Genomic DNA, 18,187 nt, shown 5'->3' on the forward strand with positions numbered 1-18,187 from the left:
ATCATAAGATAAGTGGGGCAGACATCTAACGAGCAATATGATTATGCAAATTAAGGTGTTCATTTCCAACAGCTGAAAAGGACCAAATTCGATCCAGAGCCTATCTACAGGAACAATATTTTTTTTCCTAAATTTAATAACAGATTCTCATTTTGCACATTTCCCACCACAATTTGGTCCCACATTTGTTCTGACTTTGTTTAAAAATAATTAGCTAATTGAGTAGCATTGGGTGTAACATTTCCAGATATATGGAGCAAATCTCTTGTGCTTGTCTGATTCACCAGGTAATAATGTATTTTTCTGATTAGATAGATCATGACCTATCAACTTAGAATAATGTTCTTTCTTTGAGATTTTTAACTTCACCTTATAAGTGGTTATAGCTTTTCTCCAAGCCACTTTGTTTTGTTGATTTTTATATTTTTATCCACGCTGTTTCTAATTTTCTACAAGTTTCTTTCAAGTTAAGTAGTGCCATATTAAGCCATCGATCACTTTTGCTCCTCAATCTTGTTTTCTTAACATTGGGAGCTAATTCATCTAAATCTGTTTGCTAATTACACCTAGTACATATCATTTGTAAATGGTTATTTTATTCAACAGTAGTCACTAGTGGACATGTGGTTTAGGAAGGAGATGCGAGGGTTTCATTGATCAGTTAAAGAGATGCAGAAACAAGAAAAGGTCTGGCCCAATATCCTGTTTATAACAGTGGCTAATCTAGGTCACAAGTGCCTTGCAGAAACCCAAAAAGTGTCAAGAAACCTTGCTACCTACCCCAGAAATAAGCAGTGGCTTTCCCCAGGTCTACTTTAACAACAGTTTATAGACTATCACCAGGAAGTGGAGGAGTGGCCTAGTGGTTAGTGTGGTGGACTTTGGTCCTGAGGAACTGAGTTTGATTCCTGGCACAGGCAGCTCCTTGTGACTCTGGGCAAGTCCCTTAACCCTCCATTGCCTGCCGCATTGAGCCTGCCATGAGTGGGAAAAAGTGCGGGGTACAAATGTAACAAAACTAAAATAAATATGTCCAAGCCTTTTTAAAAAGCCAGCTATATTAGCTGCTTTTCCCACATCCTCCATCAATAAATGAATAACTAAATACTAAATAAAAAAATAAAAACAAACTCTTTTTTTCTACTTATTTTAAATGTATAACTTCATGGTATGTCCCCTAGTCTTTGTATTTTTTTTAAGTAAACGACTGATTTGCATTTACCCATTCCACTCCACTTAGGATTTTAAAGATCTCTACTATATCTTCCCTAAGCTGTCAATTCTCCAAGCTGAAGAATACCTCTTTGTTGTTCCAGTCACTTAAGGTCCCTTTTACCAAGCTGCGGCAAAAGGGGGCCGGCGCTGGCATGGGCGCGTGTTTTACACACACACACCGACGCCCCCTTTTACTGCAACTGGTAAAGGGAAGTCTCATCTTCCTACAGGAAATGGCCGGGCGGCAAGTAAAGCACTTGCTGTGCGGCCGTTTCGGGGGGGGGGGGGGGGGAGTCCTTGCCACTATCCATTGAGGTGACGATAAGGGCTCCCGTGTTAACCCAGCAGTAACCAGGCAGCGTGCGGCACTGCCCAATTACCGCTGGGTACACTCCAGCACTACAAAAATAAAAACATTTTTGTAGTGCCAGAAATGATGGCACGCTAGGGTTGTGAAGTACTGCTGGCCTGCTACAGGAGACTGGCGGTACTTCCTGTTTAACAAGCAGTAAACCCGCATTGGTCACCCTTCTTTACCTTTTTAATTCTGCTATATCATTTTTGAAATGCACACAGTACTCAAGGTGCAGTTGCACCATGGAATGATACAGAGGTATTATCACATTCTTTACTATATTTTCTGTTCCTTTCCTAATAATTCCTAACATTGTTTGCTTTTTTGGTTGCCGCTGCACACTGAGCAGATTTCAGTGCATTATCCATGATGACACATGTTTTTTTCCTACTGTAACCTCTCGCAGTTTTCAAGAGGATAATCTGTTATAGGACATTTTGTTTTACTCTTCATGGCCTTCACTTTTGCTTAAGTAATTTTTAAATTTTCTTTTTCTTGATTCCACAAATATTAGTGAAAATTCAGTTCTAATGTAAGAAAATCAGCTTCTTCATCTGTCACATTATCTTCTTGTATTTTTGACAACACATCTGCATTACCATTGGCTCTACGTCCTCCCAATAAAGCCCAGAGCAGATTGTAGCACACCTCAAAATTTAGTTTGGGCAACTAGGCAATGCATTTTTTATTTGACTGCCCCCTACATTGGCTGTCTCTAGTAACACACTGGATTGTGTTCCATCTTTACAGTAAACTTTCAATACATTAGATACTCTTTAAAATTCTCAGTAGTGGCCCACTTTAGTGTTCCCCCGTTCAAGAATACTGCTGGATGTGTCTGAGCGCAGCAATATTGTGTGAGCTGAGATTAGCTCTCTTTTGTGCATCACTACTTCAATCTGAACCTTTTGATAACACCATACAGATTATGTGAACCCTGAGGCAGGCAGGTTCGTACCATCGACACACAGTCCTGTGTCAGGTCTCTACAAATATGGTGCCTTTACAATATTTGATTCTAGAATACATTTTTTTCTTTTTGCGTTTTCCACTTTAGTGCTAACCATTCTAACTTGAAAGTGTTGTAATTTTCATTGTTTCATTCCAAGACTCTCAAAAGACAACAACAACTACTACTACTACTACTTCTGTCCAAAATTCCGCCGCACGTCTTATCTACCGCGTGAACCGATACTCTCATATCACCCCTCTCCTCAAGTTGCTTCACTGGCTCCCGATCCGCTACCGTATACAGTTCAAGCTTTTCTTATTGACCTTCAAGTGCACTCAATCTGCAGCCCCCCATTACCTCTCTACCCTCCTCTCCCCATATGTTCCCACCCGTAACCTCCGCTCTCAGGACAAATCACTCCTTTCTGTACCCTTCTCCACCACCGCTAACTCCAGACTCCGCCCCTTCTGCCTCGCATCACCTTATGCCTGGAACAGACTTCCTGAGCCCATACGCCATGCGCCCTCCCTGCCCATTTTCAAGTCCTTACTCAAGGCCCATCTCTTCTCCCTTGCTTTTGATGCCTAACCACCTTCCCATTCCTGATACCTACACTGACTACATAGTTTTTACCTTTAGATTGTAAGCTCTCTTGAGCAGGGACTGTCCTTCCCCATGTTTAAACTTGTACAGCGCTGCGTAACCCTGGCAGCACTATAGAAATGCTAAGTAGTAGTAGTAGTACTTAACATTTCTAGAGCGCTACTAGGGTTACGCAGCGCTTTACAAATTAACAAAGAAGGACGGTCCCTGCTCAAAGGAGTTTACAATAAAATGGACAAAATGTCAAGTTGGGGCAGTCTAGATTACCTGAGTAGAGGTGTAGTGGTTAGGTGCCGAAGGCAACATTGGTGGGCTTTGAGCAATGATTTGAAGATGAGCAGGGAGGGGGCCTGGCGTATGGCCTCAGGGAGTTTGTTCCAAGCATGGGGTGAGGTGAGGCAGAAAGGGCGGAGCCTGGAGTTGGCGGTGGTGGAGAAGGGTACTGAAAGGAGGGATTTTCATTGTTTCATTCCAAGACTCTCAAAAGACAACTCGCATAAAGGAGGTCATGTTCTTGCTCATCTTATTCGAGGCTTATTATATCTCCCAGCTTGAATCTGTTGCTAGGATGGATGGCAAATCAAATACAGGAAACGCTAATACAAGAGCTGTAGTTAACTTTTCTTTCAATGTGCCAAATGCAACTTGGAACTCATCATTCCACTTAAATGGTATGGAAGGCATATTCTTCTTGAATTTTCCAGTGAGGCTGTGTAAAGGTTCTGCAACCTATGCAAACCCAGGTAGAAATCTATAGCGACAACTTGTGAATCCTAAAAAAATCTTCTGACTTTCTGTACAGTTTGAGGTATTGGCCATTCTGTAAGTGCTTTTCTTTTGTCTTCATCTACAGCTACCCTTTCCTCAGAGACCACATGCCTAAGAATCTTGACTTTTCTAGATAAGAGTTTACATTTGTTGGGCTTTAATTTGAGATTATTTTCTTGCAGTTTTAAAAACACAACTACTGTATTTGTTCAAATTCATCTAAAAATATGAGGATTGTAATTCAGGCATAACAATAACATTTCAAACACAGACTCACTAAACACGGTTTACATCAATCTTTGGAAATCTACAGGAAAACAATCCAGAAAATAAAATCCTCAGCTGTAACATTTGTCAGTGCTGTACCCTGAAATAATTGATTTAATAGGCTTACCTCTTTCTCTTTTGTAAAGGAAAATGAAATTCTCTCTCTCTTCACATTTCTATGCTGTGACCCCCCCCCCCCCCCCCCCCCCGGTAGTGATGGGGCACATTGTGCTTTGTCTGTATCTCTGCTTCATACCATGCTGTGCCCTGCCACTTTCTCTTCTAATCCTGTGTTATCTAAAAAAAACCCTGTAATTTTCTTTCTTGTGTTTGTTCTCAGAACATAAGATATAAGCAAAATTTCCAAGCAGGCTATGTAAAATCAATCACTTCATGGCAGGCCTGAAAAGCCAAGAGGATGAAATCACTTGAATTGAGGCTGGAAGGGAGATCTGTAGGGTCAAGAAAATATTTGTTGAAAATAATTTTTATTGTATTTAAACTATAGCAAGAAAGCAACATCTTTCCTTACAGAATCCAACTATTCTCTTTTCTAAATGGGTGACAAAATACATGGGTAAACAAGCAAGTTGCACAAGTAATAACATCACACATCTACTATCCCCCTTCCCCCCTTCTAAAATATATATATATATAAAATTGACTAGTCGTTGTGGGTGAGTATGAAAGACTGAAGGTACACATACAGTCAACCGGGCACCACAAAAAGAAGAGCAAAGGTTACAGGCATTAAGGTTTTGACTGTGTGCTACTGGTGTTGGCAAAGTGCAAAATAGCACCTGAATACTCTGTACCCTTCTCCACCACCGCCAATTCAGGCTCCGCCCTTTCTGCCTCACCTCTTCCTATGCTTGGAATAAACATACGCCAAGCCCCCTCCCTGCCCATCTTCAAGTCCTTGCTCAAAGCCCACCTCTTCAATGTCGCCTTCGGCACCTAACCATTATACCTCTATTCAGGAAATCTAGACTGCCCCAATTTATTTGATGGCACATTTTGTCCATTAGATTGTAAGCTCCTTTGAGCAGGGACTGTCCTTCTTTGTTAAACTGTACAGCGCTGCGTAACCCTAGTAGTGCTTTAGAAGTGTTAAGTAGTAGTAGTAGTAGTAGTAATACTGGTGAGACGACACTGGAGAAACCATATCAGTGACCTCACAGTGTTCAAATGCGGCTTATGTCATCATTAAAACCCACCAGTGAGATAATATAAGGGGGTCTGGAAGCAGCCAGTGTTGAAGTATGCACTTTGTTCCCATTAAAACAGAACAGTAAACAAAACCAGTATATCCTTTAGGAATGGGATGTTCCAGATCTAAAACCGTAAATAAAGCAGGAGGCTTCGGTGTCCAACGGGAATTCCAAGGTGGGATGCATGAACTCCAATCATCCTCCAAAACATAGTTATCAAAGAAAAGTCCAAAATAAATGTCCCAAAGTGTCAGTAGATTGACCACACTTCTGACTCTGATCTGACTGTCCAAAATGAGTCTGATATGCTCAATGGGGAGAAATGTAAAGACGCATCACCAATTTATATTGTAATTCCCAGGATAACAAATTAGATGTGAGTGAGTGATGAAGACAAAGGCTACATTGAAGCTGATCCACTAAAATCAGGGTAGCCAAGTCTATAGTCCATTTGTGAGCCAGCGGCGCAAAATCAAAAGCTGGCTGGATATCATGTAAAGATCTGTGATGGCATTACAGCGGTACCTGCAACTGAGCTTCTAAACTAACCAACCCATCCAGTTATTAAGACCCACCTTCTATACTATCATGCCTAACACCTTTCTTTTCACTTCCCTTACTCAACCATTGTACATTATTAATTGTATCTGATATCCTGGAATGACTATGTCATAACAAAACTCTGTAAGCCACATTGAACCTGCAAATAGGTGGGAAAATGTGGGATACAAATGCAATAAATAAATGTTTCTTAAAATGTTTCATGAACCGTAGAGGGTCACAACTCAGCAAGAAGGGTAAGAATATAATGGCATAGCTGTAAGTAAGGAAAAACATCAATATCTGACAAATCATATTCAGTGCTTAGAGAAGTAAACATACAGATCTGCCCAGTCTCAATAAGACATTGAATCAAAAAACACAAACCCTTAGCCGTCCAAGTCTGAAATGCAGCAGATGTCAATCCTGGCAGAAAGGCACCATTGCCCTGAATTGGCGAAAAAGGGGAAATCACACAGAACAAATGAAGTGCTCTACATATCCAGCACCATGCCAGCCGCATTGACTTGTAAACCAGATATGCTTGAATAAATTTGCCCAATAGTCTTGAGTGTATATGTAACACAGAGCTCGGATGATATGGCTTCAATAGATACAACTTTAACTATGTAAAGGAAAAATGAGTAACATTATGAAGCCAATCATTACTATGTCGCATCGTACAAAGAAAATAATCTAACTCTTAATAATCACAATCCACCTTTATTTTGAGGTATATTCTTGAGCAAGGGCCATACAAGCCCTATGACCAGTCCATAAATATTGATTAAGCAGACGGGTCAACTGGTGGTCATGCGTCAGCATAAAGACCAGGGGCAATATTTGAAAAACATAAACCCATTTAGGAAGCAACACCATATTATACAAGGCAATGTGGCCCAAAAGAGATAAGGGTGGTCTTAGTAGTAGCTAATAAGGGATCCTATACACCTATATAATAAGAACCTGTGGGATAAGGACACCAAGATACTTAATAGGCCCATCAGCCCACATTAAAGGAAAGGGTCCCACCCAAGAATTTTGAATTGTAGCTTGGGAAGGCAACGCTACAGACTTAGATAAATTTAGAGTAAAACCTAAGTAAACGTGAAATTCATCCACAAAATCTAACAAACGCGCCAAAGATGCTTGAGATTGGGTTAATGTTAATAAAAGATCATCTGAAAAGGCCAAAACATGGATTTCACTGTGACCTATCATGACTCCATGCAGATCTGTCTCATGCTATATCGTGTAGGAAGAGCTCCAGGTATATTAAAAATAAAAGGGAAGAAAGCTGGCAGACCTGATGGGTACCAAGCTGAATTGGGAATGAAGCAGCCCTACTACCATTTACTAAAACAGAAGCCATAGGATCAGAATAAAGAAGACTGATTGACTAATAAAACTAACCTTCCAGGCCAATATAATGTAAAGTTTAGAACAAAAAAGACCACGTCACCTTGTCAAAGGCCTTCAACACGTCCAAGGCCACGAGCATTCCCAATTGCTGACTAGTCTGAGCATGAAACAAGGCCAAAAGAACCCATCTCACATTCAAAACAGAGTGTCGACCCTTAACAACCTTCTTGAGCCCTTACGCCAAGCCCCCTCCCTGCCCATCTTCAAGTCTTTGCTTAAAGCCCACCTCTTCAATGCTGCGTTCGGCACCTAACTCTTACCGTTCAGGTACTCCAGACTGCCCCAATTTGACTGCCCCTATCGGACTGACTGTTCACTTGTCTTTTAGATTGTAAGCTCTTTGAACAGGGACTGTCCCTCTATGTTAAATTGTACAGCGCTGCGTAACCCTAGTAGCGCTTTAGAAATGTTAAGTAGTAGTAGCAGTAACAAAACCCGCTTGAAAATCAATAATTAAAAAGGGCAAGTGGGCCACCAGCCTAGTGGCTAATATGCAGGCCAATATTTTCAAATCTACTTTAAGTAGTGAGATTGGACGATATGAATCAGGATTAGTGGGGTCTTTTCCAGGCTTTGATATAAGCATAATCAAAGCTTTATTGGAGTGAAGTGGAAAGGCGACCTGCTCCATGGCCACTGAGAAATAAGCAGCCAAGGAACCATAGAATTTTGGGGCTACCAGTTTATAAAACTCAGGTGTATAGCCATCCGGCCCTGGGGCCGCAAAGTATTTGTGACTTTTAACAGCTAGTTGACAGGAAAAAGGATCCTTGGGAAGAAATTCAGACAGTATGTTTCTAGACATTTAAACTAGAAGGCATGGGTCGGGTGACAAAAGGAAGCAAGGGAATTTGGAAAGTCACCCCCAGAATAAACTTGATGGCAGAGAGAAAGGTCATCTAAATACAGAAAACCATCTAAACTCTCTATGCAGATGGAAAGCAATGAGCACAAATGCTCGTAGTCTAGGTAAAAAAGGTTCAAGACTTGCAAGCCCTGATGTTTGAAGATAACTTGGGTATTGTTGCTATTACAGAGACGTGGTTCAATGATTCCCATGAATGGGATGTGACTACACCGGGCTATAATCTTTATAGAAAGGATAGAGAGGGCCGAAGGGGTGGAGGAGTGGCGCTGTATGTGAGAGACAATATCAGAGCGGCTGAAATGCGGGGCACCTGGGGAAAGGAAGAAGCTTTATGGATCGTCCTGGAAAGAGAAGATGGAACCTGTATCCACACGGGGGTTATCTACAGACCTCAGGCACAAATAGAGAAGCTAGACAAGGATTTGATAGAGGATATTCAAAAGATTGGTATGAAAGGGGAGGTGCTACTGTTGGGAGATTTCAACTTGTCTGATGTTGATTGGAATGTCCCGTCTGCAGAATCGGAAAGAAGTCGGGAGATTGTGGATGCCTGTCAAAGTGCCTTGCTCAGACAAATGGTGACAGAACCCACAAGGAAGGGTTGATGCTGGATCTAGTGCTCACGAATGGAGGAAATGCTTCTAATATCCGGGTGGGTGCCCACCTATGTAATAGTGATCATCACACCATATGGTTTGATATAAGGGCGAAGGTGCAGTGTGGACGCACAAAACTCAAAGTACTGGATTTCAGACATACTGATTTTGATAAAATGGGGGAATACCTGAAAAAGGAGCTGTTGAAGTGGGAAGGCGTAGGAGAAGTGGAACATCAGTGGTCAAAGCTGAAGGCTGCTTTAAATACGGCGACTGATCTTTACACGAGAAAAGTAAACAAAACCAAGAGAAACAGGAAGCCTTTATGGTTTTCCAACCAAGTAGCTGAAAAAATAAGAGCAAAAGAGGCTTTGTTCAAGAAATACAAAAGAACGCAACGAGAGGATCACGGAAAAGATTATCGGATTAAACTCAAAGAAGCGAAGAGGGAAATACGGTTAGCGAAAGCACGAGCGGAAGAAAAAATGGCTAAAGATGTAAAGAGAGGTGACAAGACCTTTTCAGACATTTTGGAGAAAGGAGAAAAGATAGGAATGGAATTGCAAGACTGAAAGATAATGAGAATGGTTATGTGGAAAGTGAGGAGGATAAAGTGAATGTGCTAAACAATTACTTCTCTTCAATGTTCATGGAGGAAAATCCTGGAGAAGGACAGCGGTTGGCTGCTGAAGGACTTTTTTGGGGAATGGAGTGGATACTGCGCCGTTTACGGAAGAAAGAGTTTATAAACAGCTGGAGAATCTGAAGGTGGACAAAGCTATGGGGCTGGATGGGATACATCCCAGGATACTGAGGGAGCTCAGGGAGGTCCTGGCGGGACCTCTTAAAGATTTATTTAATAGATCTTTAGAGACTGGAGAGGTTCCGCGAGATTGGAGATGAGCGGATGTGGTCCCTCGTCACAAAAGTGGAAACAGGGAAGACGTGGGAAACTACAGGCCGGTAAGTCTCACGTCGGTGGTAGGAAAAGTAATGGAGTCTCTGCTGAAAGAAAGGATAGTTAACTTTCTAGAAGACAACGGGTTACAGGACCTGAGGCAACATGGCTTTACCAAAGGACAATCCTGTCAAACGAATCTCATTGACTTCTTTGACTGGGTGCCAAAAGAAATGGATGAAGGCCGTGCGCTAGATATAATCTACTTGGATTTCAGCAAAGCCTTTGATACGGTCCCCCACAGAAGACTCGTGAATAAGCTGAAAGGGCTGAACTTAGGACTGAAAGTGGTGAACTGGATAGAAAACTGGTTGACCGACAGGTGGCAGTGGATGGTAGTAAATGGAATCCGCTCGGAGGAAAGGATGGTGAGCAGTGGAGTTCCTCGGGGGTCGGTGCTGGGGCCCATTTTGTTTAATATATTTGTGAAAGATATTGCTGAAGTGTTGGAAGGAAAGGTTTGCCTTTTTTCAGATGATACAAAGATAGCCAATAGAGTGGATACCCTGGAGGGAGTAGAAACGATGAGAAGGGATCTCCGAAAGTTAGTAGAATGGTCAGGGGTCTAGCAGTTAAAATTTAATTCCATATACAAAAAAGAAACCGTTGTATACCAATACAATCTCTTATTTTTTTTGTTTTCTTATTTGCTTGTGAAACATGCAATTCTAGTGAAACATCTAAAGGTAATAGCAACAGCTAATGTTGTTAAGAGTGCTCAGTAAAAAACATGCTGCTACGGCTGGGCTACTAAAAAGCAAACATGAGAGAAGCAAAACATCATTGCACTCTTGCCCTACCAACCACCAGTATATGAAGTACTCGATGAGTCTAAAATACTCAAACATATAACAAGTCCGTTCTTTAAGGTATATAGATAGTTTTCACTTAACTTTGGTTTGGATAAAGTAGAACTCGAGTGAGTACTGTGCTCCTCAGTCGTGCCACAGCTTACACTAGCATGTTCCGTGCTCGTGTTCGTGCTCGTGTTTAAATAAAATTCTTCCCATTTCAGCTCATATCTTGATCAATTCATTTCCTGGATATATCATTGTTTGTTCCAGGAAATGAATTGATCAAGGTATGAGCTGAAATGGGAAGAATTTTATTTAAACACGAGCACGAACACGAGCACGGAACATGCTAGTGTAAGCTGTGACACGACTGAGGAGCACAGTACTCACTCGAGTTCTACTTTATCCAAACCAAAGTTAAGTGAAAACTATCTATATACCTTAAAGAACGGACTTGTTATATGTTTGAGTATTTTAGACTCATCGAGTACTTCATATACTGGTGGTTGGTAGGGCAAGAGTGCAATGATGTTTTGCTTCTCTCATGTTTGCTTTTTAGTAGCCCAGCGGTAGCAGCATGTTTTTTACTGAGCACTCTTAACAACATTAGCTGTTGCTATTACCTTTAGATGTTTCACTAGAATTGCATGTTTCACAAGCAAATAAGAAAACAAAAAAAAATAAGAGATTGTATTGGTATACAACGGTTTCTTTTTTGTATATGGAAACATATTTTTGAAACCAAGACGTTTGTATTTACCCCATATATTTTCTTAGTTAAAATTTAATGCCAAGAAGTGCAGAGTGATGCATTTGGGGGTGTAGAAACCCAAAAGAGAGATACCGAATAGGAGGGGAGAGATTAGCAAGCTCGACTCAGGAGAGATACCTTGGGGTGTTGGTGTTGGAGGATATGAAGGTGAAGAAACAATGTGACAAGGCGACAGCCGTGGCTAGAAGGATGCTAGACTGCATAGAGAGGGGTATAACCAGCAGAAGAAAGGAGGTGTTGATGCCCCTCTACAAGTTGTTGGTGAGGCCCCACTTGGAGTATTGTGTTCAGTTTTGGAGGCCGTATCTGGCTAAAGATGTAAAAAGACTGGAATTGGTGCAAAGAAAAGCTACAATAGCCCTTATGGTGGCAAGTGTCACCTATATGTGTGTATAGTAGGTTTTTGCTCGGTTTTCGAGAGTTCAAACGTTCTACCATAAATGTAACAGAGTGTGATATAGGCCTGGGTCTATAGGCCTGGGTCTATAACATCTGAAGCTGTCCTAGAAGCTGGTATGGGGATGAGTGGCAGAGAAGGAACAGAGTTTGTGAGGGGAAGAGAGGCAAAGGTAGATGAGAATGATTAGGGTATGTCTACAGAGGGTAGAAACGGGGAACCAGAAGGTAGCTGAAAAATGGGACTGAGAGACACAGGGGGAAATGCAAGGACTAGTGAAATAAGCATAAATTTAGAGGAGGGGAAAGCAGGAATAAAATCTACCTAAAAGATAAAAAGGTAGATAAGAGAATGGAGAAAAAAGTTGAAACAGAAGGATCAGTGTCAGAGAGAGATGAAGGGAAAGAGATGATAGGAATGGAAAAACAGAAAATGGATGTGAGATCCTGGAAAAGGACTTAAGTAAATGCAAGAAGTTCTAAAAATAGACCAGCAACAACCCAAAAGGAAAAACAAAATGATTAGACAAAGGTACAAAACATTTATTTTTCAGTTTTTAGCAAATGAAAAATGTCTGAAAATGTGCATTACTTAAATTTTGTTCTGTACAGGAGGAAATGCATTTTCTTTCTTCAGTGTTCCACTGTTAACAGAGTCTGGGGTGTCCATTTAGTTTTATGACTGCATATTTGTTTATAGTTTATTCACATTTGCTATACCGCCTTTGCTAACTAGCAGATCAAAGTGGTTTACAATTCCAAACAAAAATCAGCAGAGAAAAGAACTACAAAATGTAAAAAGGTCTGTTTCAATACTATTCATATAATAGTAAATAAGTTTTAAAAAAACAGTCAGAGGGTAGGTTACAAGAAGGGGTCGGGGGCAGGGGACTAAGGACAGAGGAGATGAAAAAGGGTGGGGACAAGAATCCAATAGTATGGGATCGCAAATCAACTTATGGGGGGATGGGGGGATGCATGTTCAAAAAGCCAGTTTTTCACCACGGCTTTAAATTGTTTCTAATTTGCAATCTATTATTTTTACTTTGTGATGGTATGGGCTTTCCATGTGTAACTGAGATGAGGTATTCTGTTAACATGTATATTGTGTATAGGAATCTTTAACAGTCTGGCTTACCCTCTTTTCCCAACTGGAGATGTACTGCTGACTTATCATGGGTAAGGCTGCTGCATTTGGGGATCTTGGATTTAATGCTGGCAGGGTATGATCTTGAGTGGCCATTTGGAGGGTTTTGTGTTATAACCAGTGCTTTTTTTGTGCCGGTATGCAACGGTACGGCGTACCGGCACCTTTTTTCACAGGTCCATCCAGCGATTCTCCTCCCTCTCCTGCCCTCCCCTCTCCAGCGATTCTCCTCCCTCCCCTCGCCAGCAATTCTCCTCCCTCCCCTCTCCCCCCCTCTCCAGCGATTCTCCTCCCTCCCCTCTCCCATGTCAAACACCCTTCCACTCACTGTCTCTAACCAAGTCGCAGCGGCGAACTGGTGGGCAGCGCTAGTCAAGGCATCAAGCTCCTCCATCGTCCTTCGCTTCCCTGCCTTCTCAGCGTGCGTCCTGCCCACCCTCGCTGAAAGGAAATGATGTCAGGGAAGCAAAGGAGCTTGATGCCTTGACTAGCGCCGCCCACCAGTTCGCCGCTGCGACTTGGTTAGAGACAGTGAGTGGAAGGGAGTTTGACATGGGAGAGGGGAGGGAGGAGAATCGCTGGAGAGGGGGGAAGAGGGGAGGGAGGAGAATCGCTGGTGAGGGGAGAGCAGGGGAGGGAGGAGAATCGCTGGAGAGGGGAGGGCAGGGGAGGGAGGAGAATCGCTGGACATGGGTGGATGGCAGGGGGGACGGGGGGGGTTGCTGGACATGGGAGAGGGGATGGCAGGGGAGGGAGGAGAATCGCTGGACATGGGAGAGGGGAGGGAGGAGAAACGCTGGACATGAGAGAGGGGAGGGAGGAGAATCGTTGGACATGGGTGGATGGCGGGGGGGACAGGGGGGTCGCTGGACATGGGAGAGGGGAGGGCAGGAGAGGGAGGAGAATCGCTGGCCATGGGAGGGGGAGGGAGGAGAATCGCTGGCCATGGGAGAGGGGAGGGAGGAGAATCACTGGACATAGAAGAGGGGAGGGCAGGGGAGTGAGGAGAATGGCTGGACATGGGTGGATGGCAGGGGAATGGGGGGTTGCTGGACATGGGTGGATGGCAGGGGGGGGACAGGAGGGTCGCTGGACATGGATGGATGGAGGGGAGGGCAGGGAAGAGGAGGGCTGCTAGACATGGGTGGATGGAGGAGAGGGAAGGGAGAGAGAAGAAATGCTGGACATGGATGGAGGCGAGGGAAGAGTGAGGAAGGAGATGAGATGAGGGAAAAGGAAGTGAGGAGAAAAACTGCACATGGATGTAGAAAATAGGCAGAAGCTGGATCCACTGGACAGTCAAGTCTGTGGAGGACCCACCTTCTCCAGGATCAGCTCTGCTGGGGTAAAAAAAAAAAAAATCCCTTGCCCCTTAAGGCAGTCAGAAAAACTAAGCTCCTGAACTAACAGGACACCATTTAGCATACAGGCCTGAACCAGATAGCCATTTTCCTTTAACACAACATTACAAGGACCTTTTCCAACACTTAGCCCCTAAGTTTAGCTTGAAATCAGGCTTCCCTTAATCCACAAAGCCACCACGCCCTTCCTCAAGATCAGCCTGATTTTACAAAATGCCTTTAAAATTTATCTAAACCTCCGGCAAACTACTGCAGGTACTGTCATACTATGGTCAAACAATTTCCCTTACAGCCCAGTCACTTTAAACATTTAAACACCATTTAGGCTAATAAAACTTCCTCTGACCTGTCAGTCTCTTTTCAGCAACCTTCCCTTAACAGAGTCAGTCCCCAACTGAATCTAACTGTCCCCAAAGTCATTGTAGTGGCAATAAGGTCTTGGCTGACATCACCTGACGCACACTGGCCAATCAGCAGTTGCCAGTCCAAAGCCACAGTTTTTTTCCAGGAGCATGGAACCTAGAACTTTACAGTGCTGGCTCCATATTGAAACCTCAAACCCCAATGGACTATAATGGGAAAAGGAGAATTTTCTAAATTTTTCTTAATCTTATTGTAAACTGCTTTGAACTGATCAGATACTAGTGGTATATAAATTGTAACATGCAACCTGTGACCTTTAACAACAAATATGTCACATTTCCCATTCACTGCATAGCTTAAGCGCTACTATCCTGACATCCTGAAAATTTTGCATTTTAAAAATATGCTCTTCCTTGGACACCCTGCATTTTCCTCACAAAAACCAATAAAATCCACACTGCACCCATGACTAGACTACTCCAGGGCCCTGCATGGTGCTCTAATGGACCTGAGTATAACATTTGAGGCTGGCATAGAGGCTAAGTATTGTTTTTAATCACATTTTTGGGGGGTGGGAGGGGGGTCAATGACCACTGGGGGAGTAAGGGGAAGTCATCCCTGATTCCCTCCAGTAGTCATCTGGTCATTTAGGGCACCTTTTTGTGCTCTAAATGTAACTACTGAAGTAATTAAATTTGCTGATGATACAAAGTTATTCAAAGTTGTTAAATCGTAAGAGGACTGTGAAAAATTACAAGAGGACCTTACGAGACTGGGAGACTGGGCATGTAAATGGCAGATGACGTTTAATGTGAGCAAGTGCAAAGTGAGGCATGTGGGAAAGAGGAACCTGAACTATAGCTATGTAGGAAAGGGATCTAGGCATCATCGTTGATGATACATTGAAACCCTCTGCTCAGTGTGCAGCGGTGGCTAAGAAAGCAAATAGAATGTTAGGTATAAACTCTCTAATTCTCCTGAAGTTAAAAACCAGAAATCTGCTCCAGTATAAACACTATCTGTGCACACAACTAGTACCTATCTAGCTCTTTTTATTTTTCAATAAAGAAGGATAAAAGACCTCAGAACTTCTCAAGCCTAAATACAGTTAGTGGTGTACTACTATGCCACTTGGCTTGAAACCCATCATCAAGAGTCTAAAAAAAAAACTCTATTATGCTACAAATTACACACAAATTAGTGCTGACTTACATAGGAATATTTAAAGTATGGTAAAAACTTGCTTATGTTTCATTTTCCTGTTTTCTTTTTCCACTTAAATCTTTAGAGTGTAGTAAATTTAAAACAAATCGGAGAAAATTTTTCTTCACCCAACGCATAATTAAACTCTGGAATTCGTTGCCGGAGAACGTGGTGAAGATGGTTAGCTTAGCAGAGTTTAAAAAGGGGTTAGACGGTTTCTTAAAGAACAAGTCCATAAACCGCTACTAAATGGACTTGGGAAAAATCCACAATTCCAGGAATAACATGTATAGAATGTTGTATGTTTGGGAAGCTCGCCAGGTGCCATTGGCCTGGATTGGCTGCTGTCGTGGACAGGATGCTGGGCTCGATGGACCCTTGGTCTTTTCCCAGTATGGCATTACTTATGTACTTATGTACAAGCTGCAAGCTGACACCCACACTTAATGGCAGTCATTGTTTTACTCACTGACTGTACTTCCTCAGGGGTACAGTTTTCACAAGAATCAAGGCTAAATTCATCATCAGATATATAAAAAAAATTACAATTTAAATAGAAATTGAACTCACCTATATTGGAGGTGATTCACGTTGGTCTGTCTGATTGATTCCCAGTAATGGCTTGCTATAGAGATATCTTTGTTTGTGAATAATAGCTCCTGAGAACACCAAGTCAGTGGCGAAACACATGATTGGTATGCCAATTGTGCGAGACAATTGTTTGTGTCGAGCTGAAAGTGAGAGGCAAAGAAATTGAAAGCCTTGTTACAAAATTGAAGATAGAGATGTCTGACTTTGATATGGACTATGAATTGAAAACCATGATGGATTAGCTATGGTTTAGACTGTTGGAATTTTAATCTGAGCCCCGTGGAAAAAGTAAGAAGAGGAATTACGGCAGCTGGTGTATGTGTAACGCTGCTAAAACTTTCTATGCTCAACCAGAGGATGGATCTCCACATGACAATCTAACAGACTAATTGTTTTCTTTAACTGTTAGTTTTTCCCTGGTTTCAAAATTTTTTTTTAGTGATGTTGGAGTATGAGTATGAGTGAAGTATGTATGGTGTTTAGTATCCAATTTTAGATGTGTTCTGTGTTGTGTGTTAATAAAGTAAAATAACTATTGTATACAGATTTTTTGAATATTAATTAAAAAAAAGTTTGTGAATAATGTACTAATGCCCATATTTCTTTGATTCTTAGTTATAAATAACTCACATGCCTGCTGGTTCTCCTATCCAGATGCCAACTGTTGAATCTCTGAAGACCCCCCTAATTTATTAGGGTTATTTAACTTGCATTAATCCCAAACAGCTTCCATTTTGTCTCCTCCTCGGTATTATTAGCCGTTTCTCTAAATTTAAATAATTCTGGGTATGCTGAGGCTGTTCATGATTCTAGAATTCATCAAACCAGTTTTCTGCTCTGCTAGGACCTACACAGTACCTTTGAAAAGGCAGCACTATAATCATCACAGCGGGCCCTAGAACCCCAATACACCCATTTAAAAGCAAAACAAGCCAGATTGCTATAGATGGCTATACAAAACATCTAAGTGCCAGAGTTCAGTCTTACACAGACCTACACCATATGCAGAAAAAGGGTCACAAAAACAATATTCAAACAAAAACAGAACTGAAAAGGATTTGCTTTAGAAATTATATGCACTTATTATTCTTTTCCAAAGTTTTTTTTTTTTTAAGCGCTGAAAGGGTCAGAATTGGCAGTGTGGCTTGGAGGATGAGGGTATAATCTAGCTACTGAGCTGCAGTGCTGAAAGAACTGTGACAGCAGCTGGTATCTCCCACCTGCCCAGCAGTGACCATGCTTTTCCTTCCTTGGGAGGCACAAAATCAAGAACAAGTCAAATAAAAAAACATAGAGTCCAGTAGACAATAACCAGTCAAATCTCAATGGTACTTTTATTAGCAAGAGACGTAGAGGGGTATAAAACTGTGCCCGACTTGGTTAAGTTTCGCCCGAACAAAAGGCTGCCTCAGGGGCTCTCAATTCTAATAAGATGTAAAAAAAAAAAAAAAAAAGCAAACTTGCACTAAAGCTGGCAAAAAATGTTACACTCCTTCAAATACCCCTGGCTGTTGCTGGAAACATCTTATTGGATTTGATTGGATCTTGTCTACTGGACTGCCTCTTTTTTTATTCAATCTGCTCTTGATTTTGCGCTTCTCTGGCTCTTGTGGATCAACTGCTTGTGTGTTTCTTGGGACTTTCCCTCCTTGGGATGCAACTGGGACCAGCAGAGAGTTGCTTTTTATTATGGTCAGCTAGGTCTTGTGTGAAGAGTGATTTCCCCAGATGACTTAGCCTAACCAGTGAAAAGGAGTTAAGAAGAGTACAGATTTAGAAGGGCTCTGGTGGTAGAGCTTGCAGCA

Source organism: Microcaecilia unicolor, chromosome 2 (genome assembly GCF_901765095.1).
Source record: "Microcaecilia unicolor chromosome 2, aMicUni1.1, whole genome shotgun sequence".
Lineage (NCBI taxonomy): Eukaryota > Metazoa > Chordata > Amphibia > Gymnophiona > Siphonopidae > Microcaecilia > Microcaecilia unicolor.